At 42.5% G+C, this 13,930-nt stretch overlaps 2 long non-coding RNA genes across 2 annotated transcripts in view; both read left to right on the plus strand.

Annotated features, from left to right (window-relative positions):
- LOC106901232 overlaps positions 1-5,804 on the plus strand; it is a 117,595-nt gene extending 111,791 nt beyond the window's left edge. Inside the window, exon 9 of the long non-coding RNA XR_001414287.1 lies at positions 5,394-5,804. This is a non-coding gene — a long non-coding RNA (uncharacterized LOC106901232). The remainder of the gene's footprint in view (positions 1-5,393) is intronic.
- A 202-nt stretch (positions 5,805-6,006) lies between these two features.
- Positions 6,007-13,518, plus strand: LOC106901231. The gene is made up of 3 exons (XR_001414286.1): positions 6,007-11,502; positions 12,286-12,427; positions 12,756-13,518. It is a non-coding gene; the product is annotated as an uncharacterized LOC106901231 (long non-coding RNA).
- The last annotated feature ends 412 nt before the right edge of the window (positions 13,519-13,930 follow it).

Genomic DNA, 13,930 nt, shown 5'->3' on the forward strand with positions numbered 1-13,930 from the left:
TCCTGGGGCTCTCCCCACCCTGCCTATAGCACAAGACCCCATTTCAGCCCCCTGGGGCTGTCGGTCCCTGCCCCAGTGATGCTGCAGCAGGGACGGTCTCCAGCTCTCCACAACCCTGCCTGGCCGTGGACCCCCACCCACAGGTCCATGTCCCCAGCCCCAGGGAGGTGCCCAATGTGCAGGGCTGGGTCTGTCTCAGGTGCCCTGATGCCTCCCATGGGGAGCCCCCAGCACCCCGGCCCCAGGGAGCCCTTGGCCCTTTTGGGGTGCTGACAGTTGGGTTGCTTTTGCTGGAATTCTGCCAGCGCCTTTCTGAGGGCTTTTTCCTTCTGCTTTCTCAGATACATGAATACGTCTGAGCAGACTAAAAATATTCTTATCTATTATTCAATAATCTCTTCATCTTTCACCTTGCTGCTGGGTTGCTTTGTAAAACTTTAACAATAAGCTCATTTGATTGAAGTGGAGATAAGGAGTCAGCTCATATGTGTAGATTTTTTTCTCGAGAATGGTTTGTGAAACCCGTGAGTATCTGGTCTGTCTGATTGTCTCACAACCTATAGACACTACTGTAAGAAAAGGGTGCTTGTTTGTTTCCACAGACATTTTGACTGTGTAACATAAGACAAACATGTTCTTTAACCTTTATTTAAAAATATCTATTGCAAAAGCACTGAGCTTGACTCTAATACCCAGGAATAGCGAATGAGTTGTTCACTAATGTGGAGCAATGCTTGAAACAGAGTGTTTTCATGGCTGTATTTTTTTTCATTTGAATGTTTCTTTTTAGTGTCAGAATGTTTAGTAAATGCATTTGACAATATTCCCTTAAAGAGTTTATGATAGCCACCTGTTTGAGGCTGGAAGAGGAAGGGGGGAGTTACCTGATGTGAGAAGAAAGAGCAGACTGCAACAACCCCCTGCCCCTTTCATCCCGTTTTGGATATTATGACACTGTTCTGGTTTTAGAAATATGTGATTTCCTTTTTTTTTTGGTCTTGAAAAAGAGGGAATGCATTTTTCAAGGTGACTGTAAGGAGAAACTGTTAGTCTCTAGGCTGTGCAACCTGTGCATGCACCACACACAGGCAGTGTGAGAACGTGTGGCTCATGAAGATACTTGTTCAGGAATGATAAGGGAAGCCTAACTCTAATCCAGGGTACGATAGCATGTGTGCTCTCAAATGTGAGTCCTACCTATGGCAGGAAATTTCACTATGAAGTATTTATCTGAGTGGTTGCCCTGGTATTCATAGGTGGATACCTGTCACCTGCTGCTGCTTTTGCCATGGAGGTGGTAGGTGCGATAGCAGTGGCTTCTCTGTGTTTGCTGAAGAATCTCTCACTGGAGATATCTTCCCAGGTTTCCTGTGTAAGCAGAACTGAAAAGTAAACCATCTATTTTCTCAGTACTTCCCTGAATCACAATCCTGAAGGAAGGGAAGGTTAAAAGCACTTAAAAAAAGTTTTGTTAATTAAAAATATCTTATTAAGCCTCTTTGTCCATAACTATACTGAGAAAATATATCTGGATTTAGCAAGTAACTTGCACAAAACACAGTTGTATTTAATAATGTGGTAGCTTGTCATAAATTCCTGCCCTTGCTCATTCCAAGGACAAAATGAAGTTTAACATTGGGATAGTTAGAAAGCATTTTACCTCATACATTTTAACACTGCATTTTCCCTGTATAGTGTCGAGCTTAGTTATTCTAATTTTATCTTCAGTAATGGGTTCCTAATTTTATTGTTGTGGCTGTTGTTCCCTCAGGGCATTTGGAAATGAGATTCAGTATTTAAAAAATACCTTAGCTGTAACACACTTTTAATAATGAAATCAATGAAAAGAGTATTTCTGACTAAAAATCCTGAATACTTTTACATGGATTCATAAAGAGTTTTTACTCAGTGCTGAGTTTTCTGTCTCTGTTGCATGTAACTGCTCATTTGTCCCAGGGATATTCTGCACTGATCTGGAAATCTCCATTCAGAAGAGCCAGTGGGTGACATGTTTTCTACCAAAGCATTTGTCAGATGTGGTAGAGTCCACAGGAAACCTTTTGAAACACAAGAGGACTGTATAGCCAGTGCAGCATTATGGCATTACGACCAAGAAGCTGTTTTAGCTTTGGAGTAAGAGCAGGCATTTCCTCTGAGATAGAAATAGATGCATTTTTTTCCTTCACTTATATGGAAGGAGGCACGTACATGGCTAGGTAGGACTCTGGGGGTTTCCAGCAGCTGCTCTTCTTCACCTGTGTAAAAGGTGATCAGTGTCTTGCTCTGTGTGCATTCCCAGGAGACAGGCTTTTCTCCTGGGGAAACTTCTCCGTGTCTCGTCACTGAGTGCAGCTTGTCTGCTCTGCCCCACTCCTCCCCAGCATTATGATCTCAATCAGTCAGGGCATCTGGAGGTGAAAGGAAAGCCTGGGAGCAAGTGCTTTGGGATGGCCAGGTGCTCGCTTCCCCTGGTGCCCATAGCATCAGCAGAGAAGAATCAACGATGGTGTCAGCGGGGCCCACACTTGCAGACTTCTTGATTTACATGTCTGTAGATTACTCAAATAGGATAATGTTTTTCAAAAAAGGATTGTCTTGCTGGGTCTTGTTTGCCAAATATCAGCCCGGAGCAAGTTTTTACAGCTGAGATACAATGAGCATAGCTGAGATACAGCTGATAGCAATGTTTATGATAGAAATCCTGCCAGCTATATAATGCCAGCAACACGCTGGCCGCTTACTCACTGGAAGACTTTGTTGTCAAAAAGACTCTTTCTTTTGCTAAATGGGAGTATGTTTGGGCAATATTACTTGGTGCTTCTAAGAGCAAAGGCTCCACGCTGGTTAGTGGTTAGCCAAGCCCACAGGCGCTGCGTGCCAACGTCCCCACGCAGCTCTGCCAGTAACAATAAGGGCTGGTGCTTACGCAGCACTTTTCATCTTCAGACTGGTGCGCAGGGGGGGTGGGACACCCCCCCCCACACACACACAAACTGTGGTTGCTGCTGGCCACAGAGCTGTGATGGCAGCTCTCCTGCAGCTCGGGGCTGGAAGGGTCGTGGCAGTCCGTGGGACACATGCTGCCCGTCGCTCCCACACGTTGCTTGAAGGAAAAGCAGCCTGTGCCCTAAGACAGGACAGGCAGCACATCCCAGCTGGGCCACTCATCGCTTGCCAGGGCTACCACATCATCCCTGCCTGCAAATAGGACTCCTCTATCAGGCTGCGTAGACAAGGCTTTCTTTATTAGGATATTTTTCCTGGGGAACACACCCGTGAAGCACCAGGGCTCTATGGCTTCCTAAACTCTTTTGACTACTTTGTGTGTCTCTGGGGAGGATTTTGTTCTTCTTAAGGCAAATGGTTTTTTGCTCCTGATCTCATTTCCCAGACTTGGAGCACTTCTGGGTAAAGAATACAAAATATGCAAAATTACACAGTGTTTCTACAGTGGTGTTACTAAGTACCCTTCAGTGCCCTTGTGCAAAAATAGTTATGACAGGGCAAGCTCATGACAGGGGGCTTTGCCCTCGTGGAACTGCAAGATGACCTTTCTGCGGATACGCCCTTGGGACATACTCCGAAACAGCGGTCTCACTTGTTGGTATGGACGAGTGCTACCTAGAATTTGGATATAAAGGAAAATGTATTTGCTGAGCCATTCTTGGGAACGCAACAGCTCCTACAGTGATGTATTTGTTGTCATTGGCCTGGTTTGAACAGCAGGGTATGTTCAGCTCGTATTCAATCATATAAAAAACCGTGAAAAATGACATTGTGATCTAAGACCGCTGAGCTTCAGCTTACATGGTACATTGCCTGCTTCCAGTTAAGCTCAATTTGAAGCAAATTATTGCCAGTTGTGTTTCATTAGTGCACAGAAAAAAGGGCTGCATTTATGTTTTCCAGAAAGTTGCTGAATCACACCACGATGCAGAATATATTCCTCAAATGGCCTCTCTCTAATGATGCAAAAAAAACCCCAACCAAAGGCAAACCTGTATCAAAAGATGAAACATGTTATATGGGTTAGCTGAGGAAAAGTAGTATTATCTTTTTTTAATGCCTCACGCTGCAGTGCCTGGGAATTGAAGGGCATAGAGTGTTCCTTTTCTCTTTTACTGCTGCATGACCTGTGCTTAACTACTTATGTTGCAATCCTAAGACCTGCTCTTTTTCCCCAGGAGACAAACACTAAAGTATTAGTAGACCTTAGTGCGTGATGGGAAGAGCTCTTAGTATAATTTTAATGTATAAATATTGTATGCTTTATGCAAGTTCTTAGACTTTTACAGAAATGTAAGTTAGCTGGTGCACACTCTGGTGGCCGGTCTTTCTACAAGGAGAACTCACAGGTATAACATGGGAAAAAATGCATGTGTATTTGCCATGTATTGTGCACTATTTTTTTCATTTGTAATTGTTATTTTTAAGTTCTGAACACATATACTACTCAGTCAAGCATCTTACGGAAGTCATTGCTCCCAAACAGGTGTTTTTTAGATGCTAGTCTTTTGATCTCAAAGAGTGAATCTGGGTTTGATAAGATCCAGTCTCTGTTAAACTTTTTTCGTCACAGCTCCCTATCTGTTTCAAAAAGAAAAAGAATGAGGGGAAAAAATAACCTTGTCCTTTCTTTTGTTGGACTACAATAAACATGGTAGGGAAAAGGCTCTTGGTACGTATTTGTGTCATGGCCAGCAAATGCAATTCTGGTTAGGCCAAGCTTTCTGGGCTTTGCAGTCCTACAAATAACTACCAGCTTTCTGGGCCTACAATAGAGGTATACGTGGGTTAAAGATTTTTAGAAATTTTTGTGTATGCACATGTAAATTACAATAAACAATGTTCAATTCAGGCACATAGCCTCTACAGACAATAATTAACTTTTGATATTTCTGCATATTCTGTCTTCTGAATGCACTTTTAGTATTGGTTGTGCTTAATACTGTTTCTCATATGTTGTCTGTGACATACAGTTGTATATTATTGAGTTGTTCTTTCTGTTCAACAGGAAATGCTGGGCTTTTCTGAGTGCAATCTTCCCTTACTTGTAGGTGGTGCTCTATTACTTTGGCTGGAGGTGTTGGAAGATGAAATTCTGCTCAGTTGCTAACCAAGCAAATCTCTATTCTGCAACGTGCTGAGGTGCCAGGACACCCCAGTGATTGCAGAAGGGGGAAAACAGGGAGATTCTTGACCCTTTGTGGGGCTCAGGTGTGAACCTGAAGAAGAGGGAAGGAGGAAAAGATGGTAGATGTGGATCTGCAGCCCCCTTGTCCCTGCCCAGAGGGGTGCTGGTGCTGCTCCCCCTGTTTGCAGGGTAACAGCTCTGGCCCTTGGGACTGCTCCCTCAGACATTTCCATTCTCTCCCTTTGCGTCTCTCTCTCAGGGCCATTGCTTCAGGTTGCAAACTCCTGTCACTCAGGAAAAGAAGGGGACCTGCTCCCTCTATAGGATTTCCTGGGGGTTGCGTCCCTGAACCGGCCATCCAGGGGATCAGAGCTGCGTGCAGGGATTGAAGGCTGGCAAAAACCGGAGTGAGGCATATTTTGCATTTCTTTCAAATTCAGAGGTTGATATCTGTGTGTGTATATATGTGTATGAATCTGTGTGTGTATGCATGTGCGTCTGTGTGTATACGTGTATACATTCTCTAACACTTATGTATATAGATATTTTTTCTGCAGAAGTCACGCATGGAGCAATTTTTACTGTTTGCTCTTGGCCTGTTTTAAACCAATGCGTGATCTTTTTGTGTGTGAACGTTCTGTTTGTTACTGGTTTATGATGACCCCCTCCTGCCTGCATTCTACTTGTATTAGTGGAAGAGACACCCCCTGGGCTGTTGTTCCCTGAACCCAGGCACACTCCCTCCCCAGCGCCCAGTATCCCGGCTCCTCTCCTCTCTCCTCTCTCCTCTCTCCTCTCTCCTCTCTCCTCTCTCCTCTCCTCTCCTCTCCATCCCAGGGTCCTGCCTCCACAATCACACCAGCACTGCAGTTTCTGGCATCATTCTGGTAAGAAAAGCAACCTGTATTAAGAACAACCATGTAAATAAAAAACGATTATTCGTAGCTTGGATCAGCTCAGTGACCTGATTTCCAGCACAGCCCCAACAACAGTTGCAGAGCAGCATGAGTGTGAAGAAGCAGCCGGAGGCAAGGCAGGGATGGGAGACAGACGTTCCCAAGCTGGCCTTGCAGCTGAAGTCCCCCTTTGTGAAACCCCAGCTGCCAGCATACCTTTGCTGAGGCACGGATAGCAGAGGGAATTCCCCTGCAGTGCCTGAAATAACACCTTAGGGAAGAACTGACACATCGGTGAGTTATATATTAACCACTATAGATGACTTTTCAAAGAGTGGCAGGGGAACAATCTCATGGAATTGCTGATAAAGAAAAATGGCATTTTTTCCATTATGCAGAGCACGGCTACTAACTCCTAGGAAAAGACTGTCCAGCTCTTTCCACTAAATTTTACTATTTTCAGTTCTTCCATACTTTCTTAAATGTGAATGAATTGTTCAGATGTTTTCAATGCTAAATAAATACCTCTGGCTGTTTCTCGTGGGGAGCCGAGGGGAGAAGGCAGGAAATGTTTTAGCTAAAATTATGCGGCCATTTCCAAGGAAGTGTCAGAAAAGCAACATACAAGTTTGCTTGAGTTAGTTACAGAAAAAAATAATCTTAGCAGTCATTCAGCACTGTGCTCGCTTTTCCTTCCCGAGGTCTGACCTTGCTCTGCGTTCAGTGTTATCGGAGATCTGCTGCAATGGAGTTTATGTGCTTCTGTCACTTAGGACACAAATGAATTGCTTTAACTTAAGCTTAAAAGTGAAACCCTGCCAGAGATGACAATATGAGTACTATATATCGCCAGTTAAATGACTAATGATTTATTTGTCTTTGAATCTTCTGGTGAAAGCTGAAGCATAATGGTGAAAGAAAAAATAATGGAAGTTACATAACACCTCACATATGGAATTGATAATGTTCTGGTTTTATATGGAATAAGTTACTCTTCAGTGGTTATACACATAGATATAATGAGGATGATTTCATTTGGTGTCCAATGTGTGCTGTGCATATATTCAGGAGATAAGGGAGATTTAAACTTTTTGTCTGAAGATGAGATTTTTCACAGAAGATCCTTCTTTTGGTCAATATATTCCACTATTTAATGAAAATAAACACTAGCCATGTTTCAATTCAATTGTTCGGTTTTCAAGTGACATTTTTTGACCTTCAAAACCACAAAAATTATCCTTGTTTTAGACCAAAACATCATCTTTTTGATTTGAAAAAAAAAATCTTAAATTTTTTTTCATATAACTTCTTACTTCAGTAGTAGTATATTTGCTTCAAATTGTATATTTGAAATTTAATTGTATGAAATTTAGGTAGCCATAGGCTTTAAGCACCTTTACATAATTAATAATATAAACTAAACTAATGTCCTTGTGATCTTTCTATCAGGAACTCAGCTAGACAAGCACCTACAGAGACTTTTTTCCACTCCATCATTACGGGAAGCATACTCTGCACTTGACAAGGTGAAATAAGAATGTATTCAGGTAACAAAAGGCTGGTAATAAACACCAATCAGCACAGGAGAGTTGAGGGTAGGGCACATTCAGAGCAGGATGTTGCTCAAATGTGTTTGGGGAGGGAAGGACTGACAGGGGGTGCTTATCCACCCCTTAGAGGTGCTACGCTTCATGTGGATCAGGGTTATCCTGGGGTGCAGAGGCTGCATCTCCTTTCCTCTCACCCAGACCTTTTCAAGAAAAGAGAGGCATGAGTAAAGGAGAAGAAGATGAATCATTTCACTTAAATAACTGGTGCCGTGGCAGCCAAGGAGGCAATCTGTGACAGAGAAAAGAGGTGAAAGGCAAAAAGGGGTAGCCAGGATTAGGTTGAAAGAAAGACTAAGCAAAAGCAGAGAGAGAAACACTGAGACAAAGGCTTAGCCCGGGGATGAGTGATGCAGAGTTTCTATGAAACTGGTAGAATCCAGAATATAAGTATGCTTAGCGCTAGTGTGACGGTTATGTTTGAATGCAAGGGCATTTGTATGTGTACTAGCGTTGCAGATATTGAACATCTTTAAGCTGGTGCCAGAGGTCTGTCACATACGTCAATCTTGGAATTGCTGCCAGTTTTCTGAGTACAGCGTGTCCAAGTGATTATTACATGAGACTGTGGTTAGAAGCATGCAAAATGAGTTGCGAGTAAGTTATACTTTTATCTGATGTTTGGGCTCTAAGAAAAGGGGAAAGAGATGTAAGTCTTGCATGTGACAGTTTTGATCAGTCCCTTCAGAAAAAAAAATTTCTTTGTACTTGTCCATAAATTAAACTCTCTTTGTGATGAAAAGGCAGCAACATCCATTTCCACTTGTTGGAAATGTTTTGTATGCAGGCTTTGGCAACATCTTTCTCCTCACAGGAAGAAGCCTGTAAGAAATCCCAGCGTTACCTTTCAGATGGTTATGCCATCACACTACTCTATTGCACCACCAGGGCGTTGCAAAGAATGAATGCCTTAACGATGTGGAGCTACCCAAACCTAAAAAGGCTTGGGAGCGGCATATTCTTTACTGTACGCATGACCTCATCTTAAAAGGAAGATTATCTTTTGCATACTTAAGATGATGGAAAGTTGGGAGGAGCTGTTATAAATTTCATTTCAGCAGCAATATGGTTCAAATAAGAAAAAATACATTGTTGTCATCACCCTCTTTGCCAGTTCTACCTGTAACTGTTCTTTTTTATTTTGGAAGAGGCAATCACCACAAAAATCAGGATGAACAAATTTCTCACATATGTGCCAAGGCAACATCAAAATTTCGGAATGCAGAGCAGCTGGTGTTGCTACGTGGGCTACTCAGCAGGGTCGTGAAGATGGTGCTCTGGGCTGGATGCAGGCACCTGTGACGGCAGGGCAGAGGAGGGAGCTGCCAGGCACTGCCAGCAGCCAGCCCTGGTGTCAGACTTATGCAAAGTATGACTAAAACAATGTCACTGCTGAATACAAAATTCCCCCATTTCTTTCTTGCTTTAATGAGAAGAGCACTACAGATGTGGGGATAGGGACAAAAGTAGCCAGTATTTCCTCTCCTCTCCCTCTCTCCATGCTAATCAGCCGTGCTCATGGGATGCTGGCTAATCCCTCTGGCTTCTGAACGGAGAAAAGAAGATGCTTCTCTTTCAAGTAACTAATGAATCACCCCTTTTAGTACACAGCATGCATGACTGCATTGTTAAAAGCAGTCTTAATCACTCACTGAGAAAAATTATATCGATCATTTCTCCCTTTTAGTTGTTAACTGGAAGCCTCTGGAGTTGTGACTCATAGCCTGTGTGCTCTGGCAAGCCCAGAAAGACTTCAGTAGATTTTTAGGTAGTTATAGGACTCCCCTGCATCTTATTTCTCTCATCTTCCTGCTATGGCTATAATTTGGGAAAAATGATAAATTTATTGGTTTCATCCCTTTTTAGGAATCACTGTTCTGCAGATGGATTTGGCCTGAACTTTACATAAAAGTTCAAAAAAGAGAAGCATTTTTGGTAGGCAACTGACTTCTAGCAGGGAATAGTGCAAAACTACTCCTGGGCTGGAGGAAACCTACCCTCCATTTTGCCTTTAGCTCTGTAGCGGTGTTGGACAAGCCACACATGCAGCAGTTCATCCTGGTTTACAAGGGTAGGACTCTGTGTCAACAGGACAGTGAAATAAGGAAAAAGAAGTAATAAGAGTAAATTTGAAGGTTTTTGACAGCTTCCTGGAAAGAGGGTGAATTGGTCTGAGGTAAGGAATAAATTCTGTTGTTGACAAGGAATTGCCAAGGGCAGAGCAAAGTGAGTACACAAAAAGTTTTCAATGTGACATGGGAAAAAATATATCTGTGGTTGTTTAAATGTAGACAGATATACTGGTAGATGTACTTGTGTATTAATTCCATAAAAAAATACTAGACTGAAAGTTGTTACCAACACTGAATGGTCAAGTTTTCAAGTGGTGGAGAATGCCAAAGTTAAGAGACTCTATACCCCCTTAAATCAGTACTTCTGTGTATGTATGTTTATTATACGAGTATAATATGATTGAATTTTGTTAATACATCCAACTTCTTTACTGAAAGAAGCATGAAGCATGTTTGTTGTTACCAGTGCTTTCTGTTATTTCCCCTAAATAGCCCTTCTTGTTCACTCTGTGGAGACCTTCCCCATGTGCTCCTCCAGTTCTGATGCTACATGACGTTGCTGATCAGCAGGTCCTCTGCTGTCCCACCACAGCCTTCCTTTAGCTGCTGGAAAACGGACTTAACTTCTGCTGTGAGCAGACACTTAGGAGGCAGGGGAAAGAGGGGAAAAAAGGCACATTGAAAAAAAGTGGTTGCTTGTGTAACGATTGTGTAACAATGCTAAAAATGCATGCATTACAAGACTTCATCATGTTTGAATGTAGCTGGGAGCAAAGGTGATGTAAAACAACACTGATCTGCTGAGTGGTCAGGGTGGAGAGAAGAAAACTGTTTTCCAGGAGATGCCTGCATGCTGAGAACGTGATATGTCCTTGCCTACTTTGTCTGCTAAATTGAGGTTGGTGATATGACATCTCAGTGATTTGTTGGGTGCTGTTCAACCATCACAGTTTTTTGTAACAGAAGGCGTAATACCCTCAGTCACCTGAGGTCCACAGCAAACAGGTCTCCTCAAAGAGACCGAGTTCATCCACAGTGGCTAATGACCTTTTCTTTTATCAGAAGGCCTTTCTGGCAGCTCAAGATCTATTCTCAGGGGAAAGGACAGAAAAGAGAACTGGTTCAGCATAGGATTAGGATCCGCTTGCATGCTGCCCAGATGCAGTTAAGTATTTTTTATTTGCTGCTGTGAAACATCAGCCATAAAGCTACGTGTAATCTACTAATTAAATGCAAAATGCTAAGGACACTGGGGATAAACATCAAAAAATCTCAAGATAAATGGTATATTAAAACATGCTTCAAAAAGGGACTAGTGATCACCATGTAATCTGCCCTTTGGGCTGTGCTGGTAGAGATGGAAGGGTTGGTTGGCTCAGAGATCCTCTGCTTTAGCAGGGACTGCTGATACATATTTGCCTCATCAGAGGATAATAGTTTTCTTTCAGCACCTTTGGCTTTTTGCTTCTTTGGCTGCCATTGCTGCAAAAAGTATTGCTGTCAGCTGTAGGTCTTAGAAATATCCTTTGGCATATGGAAAGGAAATGGGATTTATTCGGTGACAGAGTCTCACTCCCCTGGCAGGTTGCTTGATGGACGTGGTCACTTGATGAAGGCATGCTGCCATGGGGGGACAGCCCCTGGGATCTGCCGTTGTGTCAGCTCAGCTCTCAGAGAAACACATCAACTGCTGTGGAGGAAGCAGACGCTCCCAGTGGTATCACAGAGAAAGAACAGACAGCAACACATTTGGGAAGAAGGGCATGCTGAAGAGCCCAGCAACTCTGCATTTGGTGGGTTCAAGGGAGGATTTGGTGAGAGCAGAGATGAAGAGGGAGCCTTGCTGGGGGGTAGCTCTGGAACAAAGCAGAGAAGCTCCAGAGGCCTCCCCAGAAACCACGGGCTGTCAGGGGGGGTTCAGGTTTTTTGCAATGACTCTATGAATGCAGAGAAGTGTAATTCGTAGGGCCACAAATCTCAGCCATCCTCTGCACTAAAGGGTCAGTGAGAAATACCAGATAGTAACTGTACAAAGTTCTGGCCTTTACACAGTTGTCTCAGAAGGAAATAACCTGGTCCTTGGCAACTAAAAATGGGCAGACCTGGTATAAACATCTGTAAATGTTTTTGTGATGCATTTAAGAGTAGCCAGCACTTGTTCTTTGTAAGTAGGATAGCAGACATCAGGAAACCAACATTTTTAATAACTAGCTGTGATTTGAATTCCTGACTGCAACTTCAGTTTTAAATCTCTTTAAATACTCTTAAAATATATTTCAGGTTAGTAACCTCATTCAGCATCAATTTCTGCTTGGATTTGAGAGTACCTTTTAGTATTTGCTGTTTGTTACATTCATAAAAATAGTATTTAAAATCCATGTATAAATTTATTTATAAACATAAGACCGTCTGATCGCTTCAGTAAATTACTTATTACAACTAGTTGCCCTTCACAAAACCCCTTTGTTTCAGGGCCCTTCCTTGCAAACCCGCAGTTGAGAAAGCTCCATATCTAGGATCCCAATATTTAAAGTTTAAGATTGTGACTCTCAATACATTTATTCTTTTTCTCCTAGATCCCACGTATGTGAACAGGCTGGCACAGGTCTCCGTGTGAGACCTCAGAGTGGAGCCCTTGCATTGTGCAGCTGAGGAACTCGCTCTGGTTCCCACACTCAACCAGGTCCTCTGCTGTGGCCTCACACACCTCTCTGACAGGTACATGTAGATGTTACCCACCTTTCCATGTCAACAGAATCCCAAACTGTGTTTCTACCTAACAGGGACACCAGTCTTTAATGGGAATCAAAAGTCAGGATGACCAGAAAAGCCCTGCCCAGTCATGAACCATGTGTAGTGGTTCTTCTCTTTCCTTAGTGTAGACTGGAATGTTGATTTCAATGCCTCACTGAGGTCAGCAGTAAAAGTCCCTCTGTCTGCAAGTAAGCCAAGAGTCCAGCCTTCAATATCTGACACCTTTTGGGAGATTTCTGTGAATGTCCTGAAATGCAGTGCTGAATGCCTGCGCATTTATTTTTCTGCCTAGGGCCAGGCTATAAAATGACTGTCTTGTACAAACTGGCTGTGGACGTCATGTTGCTGGACAGCTGAGAAATGATACAGCAGCAGATGACCCTCACCCCCTTCCTAAAGACAAATGATGTTTTTAACCTTATATTTTTGCGATTACACTGCAATTTTGTGACTACACTACACAGGCTTAAAAGAAAGGATTTTTATACAAATCAGAATTGTCCAATTGCTTACCAAAAAAGACTTTATTATTCACTATAGCAAATCTCTATGGTTGGTCAGAAATGTCTAATATGAAAAAATATGCCAACTTCAAACAGTACAGCTGATTTTCCATTTCTTGCTCATCCAAGTCAACTCATGAAGAGATTTTGGTGCACTAAACACATATTCTAGCCAAGTATTTTAACCACTGCTGAGACATTTTGCAGGTTGGACGGTTTTAATCGGTTTTGTAATCTTTAATCTTAAAAGGCCTTTTCTTTAGAGGGTGCTTTTTCTTGCTGATTTAGTTCAAAAACTTTTTGAGGCAGTGATTGCCCATGCTGTAGACTTCTACATCATTTCTTTTACATCCAGTTTTGGAGGAGCCATTTCAGTATCATGATAATGCCAAGCAGGAAATAAAGAGTGAATGCTTTTTTTCTGAGCATATGTGTCACTGGCATTGCTCTCGCCACGACAGCTAACAGCCATCTAAGAAAAGACAGGTATAGAGGCCAGGCTGTGGGTACATGGCCTGGTAAATCTGGCTTTGGAGTATTTAATGGTGGATCAGAAACGTTACCAGCACAAATGGTAAAATCTCAGGTCTGGTGCAAATTTATCCTACCTAATAAAATAATGTTTTAAAGCAGTAACTTTCTTCTGGCCAGCTTTATAATGGATTTGATGGTGGGGTTTTTTTTGCTTGCCGTCGAATTTTAGTCAACAGAAAGTATAAAACTGCTTTAACACTGTGTCACTTATTCTTGTTATTCAGAAGAAACAGAAATACAGTGGTGCAGGCACATTTGGTCCAGATTAAAATTGTATTGTCTGTTGACCCAGTAATGCATGGAGCTGGCATTAATGAAAGGGAAACCTCAGCTGTTGAAGGGTTGATTCTTGAGAACCATGTAACCATGTACGATTTCATCATCCCAGGGGAAATGCATTTGTTACTTTTTCCTTCATTGACTCCCGGTG

This window comes from Calidris pugnax, unplaced genomic scaffold (assembly GCF_001431845.1).
Source record: "Calidris pugnax isolate Ruff unplaced genomic scaffold, ASM143184v1 scaffold44, whole genome shotgun sequence".
In the NCBI taxonomy this organism is placed as follows: domain Eukaryota; kingdom Metazoa; phylum Chordata; class Aves; order Charadriiformes; family Scolopacidae; genus Calidris; species Calidris pugnax.